This window comes from Oryctolagus cuniculus, chromosome 1, assembly GCF_051225735.1.
Source record: "Oryctolagus cuniculus isolate XC-2025 breed Fujian yellow rabbit chromosome 1, ASM5122573v1, whole genome shotgun sequence".
NCBI lineage: Eukaryota > Metazoa > Chordata > Mammalia > Lagomorpha > Leporidae > Oryctolagus > Oryctolagus cuniculus.
This window is the reverse complement of record NC_142867.1, coordinates 201,098,971-201,114,926: the sequence shown is the minus strand read 5'-3', so window position 1 is coordinate 201,114,926 and position 15,956 is coordinate 201,098,971. Positions and strand designations below refer to the sequence as shown.

At 53.5% G+C, this 15,956-nt stretch overlaps 1 long non-coding RNA gene across 1 annotated transcript in view; it reads right to left on the bottom strand.

Moving 5' to 3' along the window:
* Window positions 1–2,812: 2,812 nt before the first annotated feature.
* LOC108178823 (uncharacterized) overlaps window positions 2,813–15,956 on the bottom strand; it is a 63,023-nt gene continuing 49,879 nt past the window's right edge. Inside the window, exon 3 of the long non-coding RNA XR_016224450.1 lies at window positions 2,813–2,949. This is a non-coding gene — a long non-coding RNA (uncharacterized LOC108178823). The remainder of the gene's footprint in view (window positions 2,950–15,956) is intronic.

Below are 15,956 nucleotides of genomic sequence, written 5' to 3'. Positions count from 1 at the left end.
ATGGAAATCTTCACACGCTCCCAGCACCTCATTAAACACCCAGACCCCCAAGGCTCGGAGTCACAGCTCCTCTTCCTTCAGGGGGAGTTCTGATTACCCCCATAAATTACAGGTGTCGCAGGGTGTCTGCGGGCCCTTCATCTCCAAGCCGGCCATCAACTATTTTATGGGGCCTGACTCCCGCAGGCTCCCACGGCCCTCCATCCCCATGGTTACCAGGAAGGACCCAGCGCGGCATCCTCCTTGGAGCACTGGCTCAGTCTTAGCCAGGGTTCCTCCCCTCCCAGGAACGCGTTCAGTTCTCCAGAACAGAGACCCCTTCGTTCCCAACCGTCCCACCAAATGAGGCCTGCGTGAACCCAGCAAACCGCTCTCCAGTCACTCGCTCCTCCCAGGAGTTCCAAGGCAGGGCTGGAAGGCAGAGGCTGTGAGGACCCCAGTCTCGGGGCCAGACCCCAGACAGTAGCCAGTCAAGCAGAAGGTCAGAGGAGCTATGGGGGCCAGCATGATGGTGGAGCAGGTGAAGCTGCTGCCTGCAACCCAGCATCCCATATGGGCACCGGTTCCTGTCCAAGCTGTAACACTTCCAACCCAGCTCCCTGCTAATGTACCTGGGGAAGCAAAAGAAGATGGCCCAAGTGTTTGGGCCCCTGCACCCATGTGGGAGACCCGGATGAAGCACCTGGCTTCAGCCTGGCCAGCCCTAGCTGTTGCAGCCATTTGGGAAGTGAACCAGCAAATGGAAGACCTCGCGCTCTCTCTCCTCTCTATATCTCTGTCTTGCAAATAAATAAATAAATCTTCAAAAAAAATTTTTAAAAAGAAAAGTATTCAATCTCCTAAGCCATCAGGGAACTAGCTAGGAGATAGCCCAACAGTCCACGAGAATGAATAAAATTCTAAAACATGCAACACCATATGTTAGCAAGGACATGGAGAAGCTAGGACCTCCTACACTGCTGGTGGGAGTGAAACAGACACTGGCCATATAGCCCAGCAATTGCGTTCCTGGATCTTAACCCAAGAAACATGAAAGCATATGTCCATCCACCAAAGGACTTGGATACAAGTGCCCATGGGAGCATTGTCCTAATGGCTGAATGTTAGCTGCAATGCGAATGTCAATGGACAGGGGAACAAGTCAACAAAGCACGCCACGTCCACACGCCAGAGTATGGCCCCACGGTGAGAAGAAAGCAAGCATCAGCCAAGCCACCTGGACAAAGCCTAACCTGCTCCGCTGAGTGAAAGAAGCCAGGCCCAGAAAAGCCCGCGCTTGACACCTCCGTGTACTCGAGACCCCAGAACAAGCGAGACTGCTGCGTGCGGAGGCAAATCCAAGCAGTGGGCAGCACAGGGACACCTCCAGGATATCAGAAATGGGGGTTACACAGGGATCTGCGTCTGTCAAAACTCAGCCAGCTTATATGGGGTCTCATTTCCATAATCACAAGTGGAAAACAAACAACAGGAAAGGAAATGACAAATCAGAAGTAATATTCCTAGAAAATACAACAAAGCCTTGTAATTCATCATAAAGATGATTTGGAGGGCCGGCGCCGTGGCTCACTAGGCTAATCCTCCGCCTTGCGGCACCGGCACACCAGGTTCTAGTCCCGGTCGGGGCGCCGGATTCGGTCCCGGTTGCCCCTCTTCCAGGCCAGCTCTCTGCTGTGGCCAGGGAGTGCAGTGGAGTGATGGCCCAGGTCCTTGGGCCCTGAACCCCATGGGAGACCAGGATAAGTGCCTGGCTCCTGCCTTCGGATCAGCGTGGTGCGCCGGCCGCAGCGCGCCGGCCGCGGCAGCCATTGGAGGGTGAACCAACAGCAAAAGGAAGACCTTTCTCTCTGTCTCTTTCTCTCACTGTCCACTCTGCCTGTCAAAAAAAAAAAAAAAAAAAAGATGATTTGGAAATCAATAAATAAAAAACAGCCAAAATTTTTTTTCAAAAATAAATATTGTCAACCCCCTCAAAGAGGCGTGCATGTGCATGTGCGCGCACACACACACACACACACACGCATGCATGCTTCCCACAGCCATCAATGGTACTGATACATACAACACATGTATACATGAAGAGGGATCAAAGAAACCCCTCTATAAGTAAAAATTAGGAACAAAAGAAATCCAAATGAAAAGAATGAATCTAGATAGCAAACCCATGAACAGAGACTGTGCAACGACATCATCTGCAACAACAACATCCGGGCACCCGGGGCTGGACCAAGTCCTCCCTCATCCCAACCTTTCTCCTGCTCCCGGCGTTCTGGAGCATGCCACAGCCCCCCCCCCCCCCCCGGGGAGCGCCCTCAGCCCAGCACGTCCTCCGCGCTGCCCAGGCCCAGCAGTGTCCGTGCTGGCTCACGGAGGTTGCCCACCCGCCTCCCGGTGCTCTGGCTCTCGTCTCTGCTGCCACGGCTACCCAGCCCTGCTCTCGTCCCCTTCTCCCCGTCTTGTCAGTCACTCCCTCCCCCGGGTCCTCCTGCAAGAGTTGAGGCTGATAATCTGATCGCAGTCAGTAACTTCTCAGAGGTCAGCGGCCTGAGGAAATAGACGTTTCCCAGATAAGACAACATCTCATTTCCTTTGTATAAGGATGTGATGTGCCCTCAGTCAAAGGAACAGCGAAGGGGGAAGAGAAACAGGCTGTTCAGAGGATGAAAATGGAGTTTATAAGCAAACATCCACTAGAATAGCCGACCTCCTCGGTAATAAAAAAAAAATGCAAACAAAAGAGGCCCCATTTTCCACCTGTACAATTAGCAAAAGTTCATTTTATTCACGACCTCGATGCTGGGAAGAGTCCCATCACACGGGGGCACCCGGCTAGGAGCCTTGTCCCGGCCCCTCCAGAAAGCAATTCGACAATATGTATTGAGTCGTAAAAATGTCCACGCCGCTGACCCAGCAATTCATCTTCTAGAATGGTACATTGGAGAAGAAGGTCTGAAAGGAGAAGAGAAAACAGCTTCCTGTACAAAGATGTTCACAGTTGTTCAGCAGCCATATAAATAACCCACCAGAAGATAGTTAAGTAAATTAGGGCGCTAGCGTGATGCGAAATCTTCTGTTGGCACAAAAGAAGCATGACTCAATAGAAATGGGAAAAGCAGCTCCCCGAAGCAGCCATCGGCCACCCTCGTGATCAAGTGAATGCAATGGAAACGGTAGGCAGACACCGTTTTCTAACCTTCAGACGGGCGAAGATTAATTTTCTTAATGCTCCCTTGGCAAAACAGGGTCATATGTATCGTCTCTTCCTGGATGTGTGAGTATAGTGGCCTCTGGTGCACATGCATAAATTATCCGAGCACACCAAAACACACGGACGCTGATGTAACAAACACCTGTGTGTCTCCCAGCCAAGTTCTGCAATATTAATTTATGGGACTACTTCGGAGAGCACTTTGGCATCCTCCACCACACTTTTAAAAATAGCTACCGAACTCCCACCATCCTGTTCCTAAGAGTGTCATGTGCAAAAATAGTTCCACCTAGGCACAAAAGTGAATGCATAAAAAGATACCTTGAAGTATTCTTTTTAACGGCAATAGATTAGAAAACAAGAGAAGAGCCTTGCCACAGAGAGGGGGCTGAACAAGCCCTCCCCGCAGCCCACAATAGAACACCAACCTGCTCTCGAAAAGACATGAGCTCTCTGCATATGCTGAGGAGGAAGTAGCTCCAAGACATGGCAGTGAGTGAGAAAGGCAAGGTGCAGAGCAATCTGCGCCGCGGAATCCCTCTCCTCTGTTTAAAAATGCATGCGCTGATACGCTTGTATATGCATTAAAAATTGTTGGAAGAATTCCCAAGAAAACGATAACAAGTAGTTACCTCTAGGAAGGCTGGCGGGCGGCAGGCAGAGCAGACTTGACTTTTCATCTGCTGTTCCTGTCTGAATACCTGGCATTTGGCTTCACCGTATACATGTCTTATTTTTGTGATTTGGAAAGGAACTTTAAAGAGACGTGTGGGGGCCGGCGCTGTGGCATAGCGGGTAAAGCCTCCGCCCGCAGTGCCGGCATCCCATATGGGCACTGATTCAAGTCCCGGCTGCTCCTCTTCTGATCCAGCTCTCTGCTGTGGCCTGGGAAAGCAGTAGAAGATGGCCCAAGTGCTTGGGCCCCTGCACCCGCAGGGGAGACCCAAAAGAAGCTCCTGGTTTGGGTTGGCACAGCTCCAGCTGTTGCGGCCAGCTGGGGGAGTGACCCAGTGGATGGAAGACCTCCCTCTTTCCCTCTCTCTCTCTCTCTCTCTCTCTCTCTCTCCTCTGCTTCTCCTTCTCTTGCTGTGTAACTCTGACTTTCAAATAAATATTAAAAAAAAAAAAAGAAGTGTGAATATAACATTGTGAGTAGGAAATGCATAGGATAAAACGGTAACTGACCAAGACGAAAACAAGACGCACTGTGTGTACTACACGGCGTGCAGCCGTGTGTACGCGGTCTTGGGGAGACAGAGGTAACCCTGCTGCCGTTGGCCTTGACTCTGGCCTTGCCCAGCTCCTCTAGACTCCCTTCCCCTCCCCGCAGCTTCAGCTTCTCCCCTGAGCATTAACACATGGTCAGGCTTCTCATGAAGAGAACAACAGAAACGCAGGCTCAGCCACCCCTGTGTCTCCCACTCTCTCCTGTGGCTCCCATCCCATCCCTGCCTGGCTTTTCCAGTTTTGCCAATGACGTAACTGCTACATCACAGACACGTGTCCACCTCCACATCACTGGTCCACTTTTCACATTCTCATTTCCTCCTTGAAATGTCTCCGCCCAGGGCTTGGGTTGACCTGGACCCTTCCCAAGCACCCCAGCTCCCAGAAGCCCCTCCTGGCCAGTCTCCTGCCCTGCCTGTGGCCGGGTTGAGCCTTAACCCTCTTCTCTCCTCTCTGTCCGGCTCCCAGTGATCTCATCCACTCCTCCAGCTGCCCCACAACACATCAGTTGTGTGGGGAAGACGCCCTGACCGGGACCACTGTTGCTGTGGGAAGTGACTGTCTCCCCATTCCGCGTGGCCACACAGAAACTGTCAATCACCACGGTGGCCCCGCCCCGGCCTCAGCACACCTGTACTCTTACTCAAACCCAGCCGGGGGCCGACTTTGCAGCTGGCAGAACGTGGCCTCCTCCCGTGAGCCTATCAGGGTAGAGAGCTGATGTGCAGACGGATGTTGGAGACCAGGAGAACTGAAATGTGGAGGGACAGACAGACAGACAGACTCTGCCTGGCATCATTGTGCATCACTGGACCCCTGGATCCAGCCATGCCTACTGTCAGGACCAACCAATCTCTCAACTTGCTACTTCCATGGACCAACACATCGCCTTTCAGACTTGAGCCAGTCACAGCCGGGATGGTGTCTCTTACACGGAGAAGAGCACACTGGCTAGTAACACCAGGCCTCTCCTAGTGATGGGAAAGTTCCGACCACCGCATCACCAGCAACTCCACCCTTGTACAGGTATGCTGGAGAGTACGGCGCACACCCACGTGGCACGGGGCCGGCGCTCAATGAATGTGGCCTCCAGTCTTGAAGCAGTCAAGACACGAGGCTAAGCGCAAGATGCGTGAGCCACCCCCAAGGTAACACAGCACACTGTTTTACAACAGACTTTTTTATGTGAGCAGAGGGAATGCACTCTGAAATAATGACAAAAAGCACGGTGCAGTGACATAATTGCTTATTATCGCCATCAAGGGTGATGTGCTGTTCGTAATTGCGTGCGCATACGTAACTGCATGCACAATATTTCCACACAGCTGGCAGGGCAGCAGGCTTGTTGATGCCAGTGTCACCACAGACACGTGAGTGAGGACTGTGCTGTGATGTTTTGATGGCTGCCGAGTCACCAGGCCACAGAAATTTCCCAGTTCCATTGTAATCTTACAGGTCCAGCTCATCCTTGACCAAAACGTATGTTGTATGTTACTGAACGCCTAAACCTGTGTCCACAGCCTGTACCCTCAGCAGTCCACTGACAGCTCCACCCACAAGCCACCATGGACACCCTGATCTTGATACATCTGGACGGCTGGCTTCGTGGCACCGTGGGTTAACTGCCGCTTGCAATGCCAGCATCCCTTCCCGAAGTGCTGGTTCAAGCCCCAGCTGCTCTGTTTCCCATCTAGCTTCCTGCTAATGCACCTGGGAGAGCAACAGATGATGGTCCCAAGTACTAGGGCCCCTACCACCCTTGTGGGAGACCACGATACAGCTCTTAGCTTCTGGCTTTGGCCTGGTCCAGATCTGGATGTCCTGGCCATCTGGGGAGTAAATCAGCAGATGGAAGATCTCTCTCTCTGCCCCTCTCTCTGTCACTCTGCCTTTCAAATAATAATAAATCTTTTTTAAAAATGGACCTGTTCCTGCAGAAAAATTTTATTAAAAAACAGAACCCAACCCTCATCTCCCCCTCCTCCACTAGTCTTCCTCCTCCACTTCTGTCTCTCCCCCACCTCTCCAACAGGAAGCCTCCCAACCCAACAGGAAGCTTGAAATAAGCGTTCTTTCTGGGGAGGGCATTTGGCACAGCAGTTAAATCACCACTTGGGATGCTCATATCCCACACCAGGGGGCCTGGGTTCGAGTCCTGGCTCCCCTCCCCGTTCTAGCTTCCTGTTAATGCACACTTTGAGAGGCAGCCGATGATGGCTCAAGTACTTGGGTCCCTGCCAGCCACAAGTGGGGTCTGGACTGAGTTCCTGGCTCCTGGGTTTGGCCTGGCCTAGCCCTGGCTGTTGCAGGTATTTGAGGAGTGAACCAGTAGATGGGCCAGTAGATGGATGATCTCTCTCTCTCTGCTTTTCAAATAAACTGAATATTAAAGACATGATAGCTTTTCCTGCCTAATTTGAGATTTTCTGATTCCTAAAACAACAGACACTCGGTTGATACAAGACACAAGAAACCAGGCTAAGGGCATCTTCACAAAGACTGAGCAAGGGCTAAGCAGGACTGTGTGGTGATGCCCCAAGCAGCTGCTCTCCCAGCAGTTAGACACCCCCACCACACCTCTAGCCCAAGAGCCCAGTAACCGCCTTTAACAGGGTTTCACTCCACCTGGGCCTTCTGTGTTTCAGCTAATGGCCACCCTCTGTGGCCCCCCATTACCAAAAAGCTCCAGCCCCCTTGGATCGTCTGCTGTTCCCCAACGTACTGCCCAGTTCACGCCCTGGGACTCCACTGTGTTCTTTCCTAGTTCTCCTAGTTCCAACTCATTTCTGCTTCCATCCTGGATCAAACCCCGCTCCATCCAGGAGCACTTGGGGTCAGCCTCATTCCCAAGTGGGAAAAAACGCCGCCTCCTTCCTGTACCTAGAGCGCGAGTTTGCATCTCCGGCGCCTCTGAGGACACATCGCCGAAGGTTTGCTTCTTGGAGTGGCTTCACCCGGCCCATCTCCCCAGCGAGGTTGTCAAGTCTCCCCAAAGCCTCGTCTTGAAGCTGGATTGATGTCTTCCTCCCAGCTCCCATAGCAACAGAGCGCATCTCGGCCGCACTGCCTTAGCCCGTAACTGTAACTGCCTCTTTCCAAATCGCACGCAGCTCTGTCTGTAACACAAGCCCGCATCCAAGAAGGACCCTTGACGCCTGCGCCTGATACCATCAGGTCCCCTCAACCCCGTGTCTGCGGGAGCTTGAATCAATGCAGCTCAGCCAGGAAGGAGCAGCTGCTGCCGGGCCAGGGAGCGGGGGCCGGGACTCCTCCAGGGGCTGCAGTCACAGAGCCGCTCGCCCCGCTGACTGCTGAGAGCCCCTTCCCTGGCGTCTCGTTAGCAGGCTGGCACCAGGGTGTGACCTGCAGAAATCAGCCGGGACCTCACCCTTAGAAACCGCTCAGGTGCCAGCGCCGTGGCTCACTAGGCTAATCCTCCGCTTTGCGGCTCCAGCACACCTGGTTCTAGTCCCGGTCGGGGCGCCAGATTCTGTCCCGGTTGCCCCTCTTCCAGGCCAGCTCTCTGCTGTGGCCAGGGAGTACAGTGGAGGATGGCCCAAGTGCTTGGGCCCTGCACCCCATGGGAGACCAGGAGAAGTACCTGGCTCCTGCCATCGGATCAGCACGGTGCGGCGGTTGCAGCACGCCGGCTGCGGCAGCCATTGGAGGGTGAAGCAACAGCAAAGGAAGACCTTTCTCTCTCTCTCTCTCACTGTCCACTCTGCTGTCAAAAAAAAAAAAAAAAAAAAAAAAAAAAAAAAAAAAAACTGCTCAGGAGCTGGGGGAAGAATCAGAGCTGACAAGAAGGAAGGGGCCAGGGAGCAGACGACGTCTTGGCATTGAGGACAGCGTCACAAGGCGGGAGCGTGGTCTGCAGGGCTGAGAAGGAGCCACAAGACTCCTGCTCCCCAGCCCTAAGAAGGGGCTCGGCTTGGCTGGTGGGGGTGGGCAGCCTGGGGGAGAGCCCCCTGGAATCCCTGAGACTTGCCCACTCCCCAGGGGCCTCTTCTCCCTACGGCCATTCCCTTCCACCTGCGAACTGCTGTCTGCCTTCTGCCCTGCTTGTCGCCAGCCCCTCCATGAAGCTGCCCCTGGGTGTTGCAGGAGAGTCCCTCCCACCCGAGCACCCGGCTCTGACTCTTAACAAAGACAATTGCATTCTGGGGCAGGCAATTGGCAGAGAGATTAAGACACCACTGGAGCTGCCGGCATCCTGTATCACAGTGCGTGGGTTCGATTCCCGCTAATGCGCATCCTGAGAGGCAGCAGGTCATCGCTCACATCACACATGTGGGAGACCGGACTCGAGTCCCAGGCTCCTGGCTTTGGCCTGGCCCAACCTCTGATGCTGTGGGCACAGAGGATGTGAACCAGTAGATAGCAGGTCTCTCTGTCTGTCTCTGTCTCTTTGCCTTTAAAATAAATAAAAATAAATTTAAAACATTTTTAATGGAGGATTTCATTTCAAGGCATGGCACATCACGCATGTGTGGCGTGTGCAGCCCAACCTGATCTGGAGGCTGTGAGGGCAACACACAAGAAAGAGAGGGGGGAGGAAGGGAGTGATGCCTGCAGACCTACTGTGTGCTGTGTTTGGGTGTGGGTGTTCTCCCACTTTTGCTGTGGAAGCTCTGAGGCTCTGAAGATGAGGTTATTTTTTTTAAAAAAGATTTATTTATTTATTTGAAAGAGAGAGAAAGACGGTGAGGGGGGGGAGTGGGAAGGAGGGAGAGTTCTTCCATCCACTGGTTTAATCCCCAAATAGCCACAAAAGCCAGGGCTAGGTCAGGCCAAAGCCAGGAATCAGGAACTCCCTCCTGGTCTCCCACATGGTGAGGGGCCCAAGCACATGAGCCATCTTCCATTGCCTTTCCAGGTGACTGGCAGGGAGCTGGATGGGAAATGGAGCAGCCGGGACTCGAACCTGCTCTCTGATGTGGGATGCCGGCATCACAAGCTGCTGGCCCGTGAACAGGAGGTTCAGAGCAACCTGCAGTGGCAAGATGTTTCTTTTCCTTTGAAAAACAAAAAGTATGTGGGGCCAGTATTGTGGCACAGAGGGCTAAGCTGCCATCTGCAATGCAGGCATCCCATGTAGGCACCAGTTGGAGTCCCGGCTGCTCCACTTCTGATCCAGCTCTCTGCTAATGGCTTGGGAAAGCAGCAGAAGATGGCCCAAGTCCTTGGGCTACTGTGCCACATGGGAGACCCAGAAGAATCTCCTGGCTCCTGGCTTCAGCCTGGCCATTGCAGCCATTTGGGGAGTGAACCAATAGATCAAAGATTTCTCCCTGCCCCCCCTCCATAATTCCATCTTTAAAATAAATATTTAAAAAAAATGCACAACACCTCTCACCTGTTAAGATGGGCACAGGTTCAAAGGGGGGGAGGGGGGCGGCGCTGTGGCAAAGCAGGTAAAGCCACCGCCTGCAGTGCTGGCAGACCATATGGGTGCCGGCTCAAGTTCCAGCTGCTCCTGCAGCCCCGGGCACAGAGTCCTGGGAACTCACCACATCAGACCTGGGGGTTTTAGGGCTGATGGTTGCTGCCATCAGTCTATCCTGGCTAGCACGCTGTCCAGAGTAAAGTGTAAGTGCCTGGGTCTTCTCTATTATTTTACTAGTAGTGTTAATTCACTTGAGAGACAAAGAGAACTCCCATCCATGGGTTCACTCCCCAAATGTCCAGAAGGCCCACAATGATATGGACTGAGTCAGCCTGAGGCCAGGACCAGGAACTCCATCCGGGTCTCCCCCGTGAGTGGCAGGGACCCAATTATTGGAGGCATCATCACTGCCTTCCAGGGTCTGGAGTCGGGAGCCAGAGCTGGGAATCGAACCCTGGCACCCAGGTGTGGGTTGCAGGTGTCTTCACCAGAATCTTGACCACTACATCAAATTCCCTGGCATCTTGGGGCTCCCAGGAGACACTGGTGTTCCTCTGATGAGTCCTCTGGGTGCCAGGCTCTGCGTGTCTTGGCGCTCCCCAGCCCGGCACTCTGTCACCGTCTCCCAGGCCTCTGGCTCCCCCACAGCGCTCCAGCCCCTTCCTTTCATTGGACCTTCATTTCCCAAGGAACAGGAACCGCAGCTGGAAACTCCACCGGGGCTGAGGCTGACTGCGGGGGAGTCTCTGCGGGATAAGGCAGCTGTCGAAGGTAATGCTTGGGCTTGCCCCTCTAAAGACCAACGGGCTTGCCTGTAAGGCCCAGCTCCCCCAGGGGACTTCCCTGCTCTGGGTTTTGATGAGACTCCAGCCACAGGGACTGGGGTGCACCTGCTGGGCTCTGGGCACCCCTTGCAAGCGCTGGGGTACTACAGAATGCAGAGCCAGGTGCCTGCCACCGCGAAGCTCACTCTCGGAGGGACAAAAGGCAATGAGGCAGCAAATACATAGAAGTGTCAGGGTTAAACATGAAAATGAGGCCCTTTCCTCTTTCCCCAAAGTCCTTCCCACTACCTTCAGCAGAGCAAGGTACTAAAAGTAGAAGACAGGGGCTGGCCCTGTGGCACAGTGGGTTAAGTCGCCGCCTGCGGCACTGGCATCCCATATGGGTGCAGGTTTGAGTCCCTGCCGCTCTGCTTCCAATCCTACTAACTGCCCGGGAAAAGCAGTGGAAAACGGCCCAAGTATTTGGGCCCCTGTACTCAGGTGGGAGACCCAGATGAAGCTCCAGGTTCCTGGCTTCGGCCTGGCCCAGAGCTGGCCGTTGCAGCCATCTGGGGAGTGAACCAGCAGATGGAAGATTCTCTCTCTCTCTCTCTCTCTCTCTCTCTCTCTCTCTCTCTCTCTCTCTCTCCCACACACACACACACACACCTTTCTTTCTATAAGTTTGACTTCCAAATAAATACATGTAGAAGACCAATGGGGCAGGCTGTTTCCTGAGCACTGTGAACCTCACTGTGGGTGTGTTAGAGACACTGACAAGGACGTCGGCGTGGTCAGCATCACGTGGTCCATGGGGCCACGAGGAGCCAGGATACGAGGGTCCCTGCTCCATCAGGTGAATCAAGCTTTCCTCTCATGGCTCAACGCGCTTGAAGGATCTCCTGCTGTGTCCCTCAGAGGCAATTCAGTGGCAGCCTGAACCCCAGGCCTCCTGTCCAGCAGGGCCAGGCCTGTCTGCCTTTGCTCTCTCCAGGGTGTAATCCCGTGTCACACCCTGTGGGCTAGGAGGTGCCGCATCCTCCCTCCACTCTCCCTCTTCTTCCCTTGAATATCCATGAACACACGTGCTGACGGGCCAGTAGGAAAATCATGGTGTACGTATGCAATGGGACACCACATCCCTGGCCGCTGTGACACTGGCAGGACGAATCCCAACTATTTTTTAATCTGAAAGAGTAACACAGTAAGAAAGAGAAAGAAAGCTCTTTCATCCCCTGCTTCCCTCCCAAAATGCCTGCGACAACAAGGGCTGGGCCAGGCTGAAGCTGGGAGCCAGGAGCTCCATCCACTTGGGCCGACATATGCTGCCTTCCCAGGTGCACAAGCAGGGAGCTGGATTGGAAATGGACTTGATCCCAGGCCCCCAGCTGTGGGCTTCACCTACTGTACCACAGTGCTCATCCGAGCCCCAAATGTTAAGTAAAAAAAAAAGACAAAAAATGCAGTTCAAAACTAGCCTACATATTTGAAAGTTTTTCTAAGTGTGAAGGAGCAAGTAGCCACAGGGTGGAAAGCAGGAGATGTCATCGGGGAATAAACCTGTGGAATTCAACAGTGCTGGGCACCGGGCCATTTTGCACACAGCGTGGGGGTGCACGGAGGGTTAGTTGTGAATATTTCACTGTTTCTGCAGTCAGAATGGGCTGAAGCAATGTAGTTATTTTTAAAAATATCCTAACCAGGGGTCGGCGCCGTGGCTCATTTGGTTAATCCTCAGCCTGCGGCACCAGCATCCCATATGGGCACCGGGTTCTAGTCCCGGTTGCTCCTCTTCCAGTCCAGCTCTCTGCTGTGGCCCGGGAGTGCAGTAGAGAATGGCCCAAGTGCTTGAACCCCTGCACTCGCATGGGAGACGAGGAAGAAGCACCTGGCTCCTGGCTTCGGATTGGCGCAGCGCCAGCCATAACGGCCATTTGAGGAGTGAACCAACAGAGGGAATATTTTTTTTTTCTGTCTCTATCTCACTGTCTATAACTCTACCTTTCAAAAAAAAAAAAAATCCTAACCAATTTCTGGTATCATTTTAAGTTTCAGGTATTCATAAGAGTGATATATGTCAAAATTAAAGTCTTAAATATCTTTTCTAATGATAATTTTTAAAAGATTTATTTATTTATTTGAATGATTTACACAGAGAAAAAGAGAGGCAGAGAGAGAGAAAAAGAGAGGAGTCTTCCATCCGCTGGTTCGCACCCATATGGCCACAATGGCTGGAGCTGTGCCAGTCCAAAGCCAGGAGCCAGGAACCTCTTCCGTGTCTCCAAAGTGGAGCAGCCAGGACTCGAACCAGTGCCCACATGGGATGCTGGCACTGAAGGTGGCGGCTTCACCTGCTACACCACAAATTTCTTTTTCTTTTTCTTTTTTCCTTTTTTTTTTTTTTTTTTTTGAAAGAGAGAATAAGATCCTCTCAACCGCAGCATTGCCTAACAAACTGCCTAATCAACATCTGACTTTCTAGGACCAGGCCATCAAACATGCTAGCCAGTAGCCACAATCGGTCACCAAACTGCACTTCATTAACTTCATATTAATCAACTAAATAGAAGGCAGCCATACATTAATTTATTTAAATTGTATTATATTAATACATCAGTACCTATGGTAACTATATATTATATCAATTAAAATTGCATTTAAATATTTAAAATTATGTTTCAGTCATACCACCCACATGTCAAGAGCAGGACAGCCAGGTCGGGCAGGGGCTTGCAGGATGGCGCAGGCACACACGGTTCTGTCCATGGAGGAAGTCCCGTAGGACAGCGCTGTGCTGGCGGAGTAATGCTCGCCATTGGTGAGGCCCCGGGCTCTAAGGGATCGCCGCTGACTTAAAGACCCCCCCCCCCAACACCGCTCCAGAGCCAGCTCTGCTGATTCCCACACCAACTGAGTTAACTGTGTCATTGGCTCAGACCTGCTTCTGACTCCTTTGAAATTATGCTTTGACATCAGGTAATGATCAGCGCTCACGAGGAAAACGTAAAGCGGAGGGTGCCGGCGTGCCGTCTTAGTGGGCATACTGGGGAAGGCCTTCCAGGGGATGACCTTCAAGTGTGCAGAAGGGGTGAAGGAGCAGGCCGCAGGGGCACCCATCGGGTGCACGTTCCCTCTGGGGGGCAGAACAGGTGCAGAGGCGGGTGTGGGACTGGACGGTGCTCAGTGTTTGAACAGAGCCAGGCGCTGACGTGGAAGGGGTGGAGTGATGGGGGATGAGGCAGGGCAGAAGGCACACCTGTGGTCCAAAACGTGGGCTCTGGATTGCATTTCGCAGGTGCACGAAGACCTAATGGAGAGGTCCGACTCAGCTCCCCCTCCCCAATTCGCCACGGGGAGAGCGGGAGAGCACCCTTTGTGATCAGCCCTGCTGAGGCTCCCACTGGAGATGGAGGCTCAGTCCTAGGGCTGCACTCACACAGCACAGGGGAGAGGCCTCCAGGGGTTGTGAGTCAGGGCCCCCAGCCATGTGGGGCTCTCCTACGGTCCTAACCAGAGGCGTCCCAGCCCCCACCCACCCACCATCCTGCCTCAGCTGAAGCTTCTCAAAGGAGATTCTCTAAACAAAGGAGCCACTTCCTATAGAAGAAGACTTTTGCAGATCTTCCAGAAGGTTCTGGATCCACCTAGAAGCTGACATAGTAGCAGGACTGGAGCTTCGGAGGGCAGTGAAGAGACTGATTGAAATGGGGCGGGGGAGATGCTAAAAGGGCCTAGAGGTCTCCTTAGGGGAAGATCGAGCTGTGGCCCCTGAGGTTTCTGGGGTGGGGGAACTCCCCAGCTGGGGATCAGTCCTGGCAAACCCCAGCTCTGCTCCTCAGGACCTGCATGACCTTGGGCCAAGCCGGAGCCCTCTGCCACGCAGTCCCCTCCCTCTGAACACAAGGTAACATGTAGGGAGAGCCTGGCGTGGGACACGTGCTCCGTGAGGACTCACTGCTGCTGTCCTGATGAGCATGGCCCTGCGGGTGTGCAGGCCAAGGCAGCAGATGCCAGGGAAGTGGAGGGTAGAATGGTGGCTGGGACGGGGAGCAGGTGGGAGGGACAGAGAGGGCTGAGCAGCGGGCATCACAACACAGTGTCAGGCGGGAGGAAAGTTCTAGGGTTCTGTAGCACAGTGAGGAGACTAGGGTTTACCATACCATTAGATATTTTATAAAGAACTCAAAGAGACACCGTAAAGGGTCCTGATAGAAATGATCAATGGGCAGGGAGATGGAAATGTTAATTACTCTCATTTGATCATTACACAGTGGAAACACGTATCAAATTATCACACTGTACCCCGCAAAGATGTATAATTATTATGTGTTAATTAAATCTTTTTATTTTCATATTAAAAAGAAAAGAGGACCCTGGGAGGGCAGGGCTGAGGCGGCGGTGAGCCGGGGGTGCTGAGGTCACCTCGGGTGGCCGTGGGACATGGGAGGAGACAAAGTGTGTGTTGAATTGAGTGCTGCCTGCCAGACAGGGCATGCCGGGAGCCATCCCCTGGGCTCCACCCTCTGTCTTCTCCTCCCAAATAAAGCCCATCCCCAAGCCTCCAGGAAGTCCTCCAGGCCTGCCGGCAGTGGAGTCCCAGGGCTCTCCGTGCAACCTGCACTTCAGGCCCCTGAGCATCCTGAGAAAGCCAAGCGCGGCCAGCGCCCCTGCGCACGTCCACCGCGGCTCAGCCGGCAGTCGTCCTCCGGGATTCGTCCTGCACTTCCTCCAGAAGTGTTGAGCCCGAAGGATGCCGGGGATCCCAGGAAAGGGAGAAAGAAGAGCTTGGCTGGGCCGTCTGTGAAGGGCCCTGGGGATTCCGACCTTTATTGGTCCCCAGATTGCACGGCAACCTTCCAGGAACCCCTTAGGGTCCGAAGGATCCAAGGCGCTTTTGTATCCTGAAGTCATTGTCAAGGATGCTCCTTTGGCCTCACGCAGAGCCACAGATAAGCAGAAACGCTGGGGGCTCTGGGAAGCTCTGCTCACAGGGAGACCCCTCTCTGCGCTAAAGGGAGAAAAGGAGTATGACTCTGCGCTCCCTGAGAGTCCACGACCCCGTGCTCCCTGAGAGCCCGTGACCCTGTGACCCTGGCTCCGTGATAGCCCGTGACCCCGTGCTCCGTGAGAGTCCATGACCTTGTGCTCCGTGAGAGTCCGTGACCCTGTGTTCCCTGAGAGTCTGTGACCCTGTGACCCCGTGCTCCATGAGAGTCCGTGACCCCGTGTTCTGTCAGAGTCCGTGACCCCGTGCTCCGCGATAAGTCCATGACCATGCTCCGTGAGAGTCCGTGACCCTGTGCTCCGTGATAGTCCACATCAGCCCACCTCCATGCACTCCCCAGAGCGACACTCAGAACGCAGCAATCCA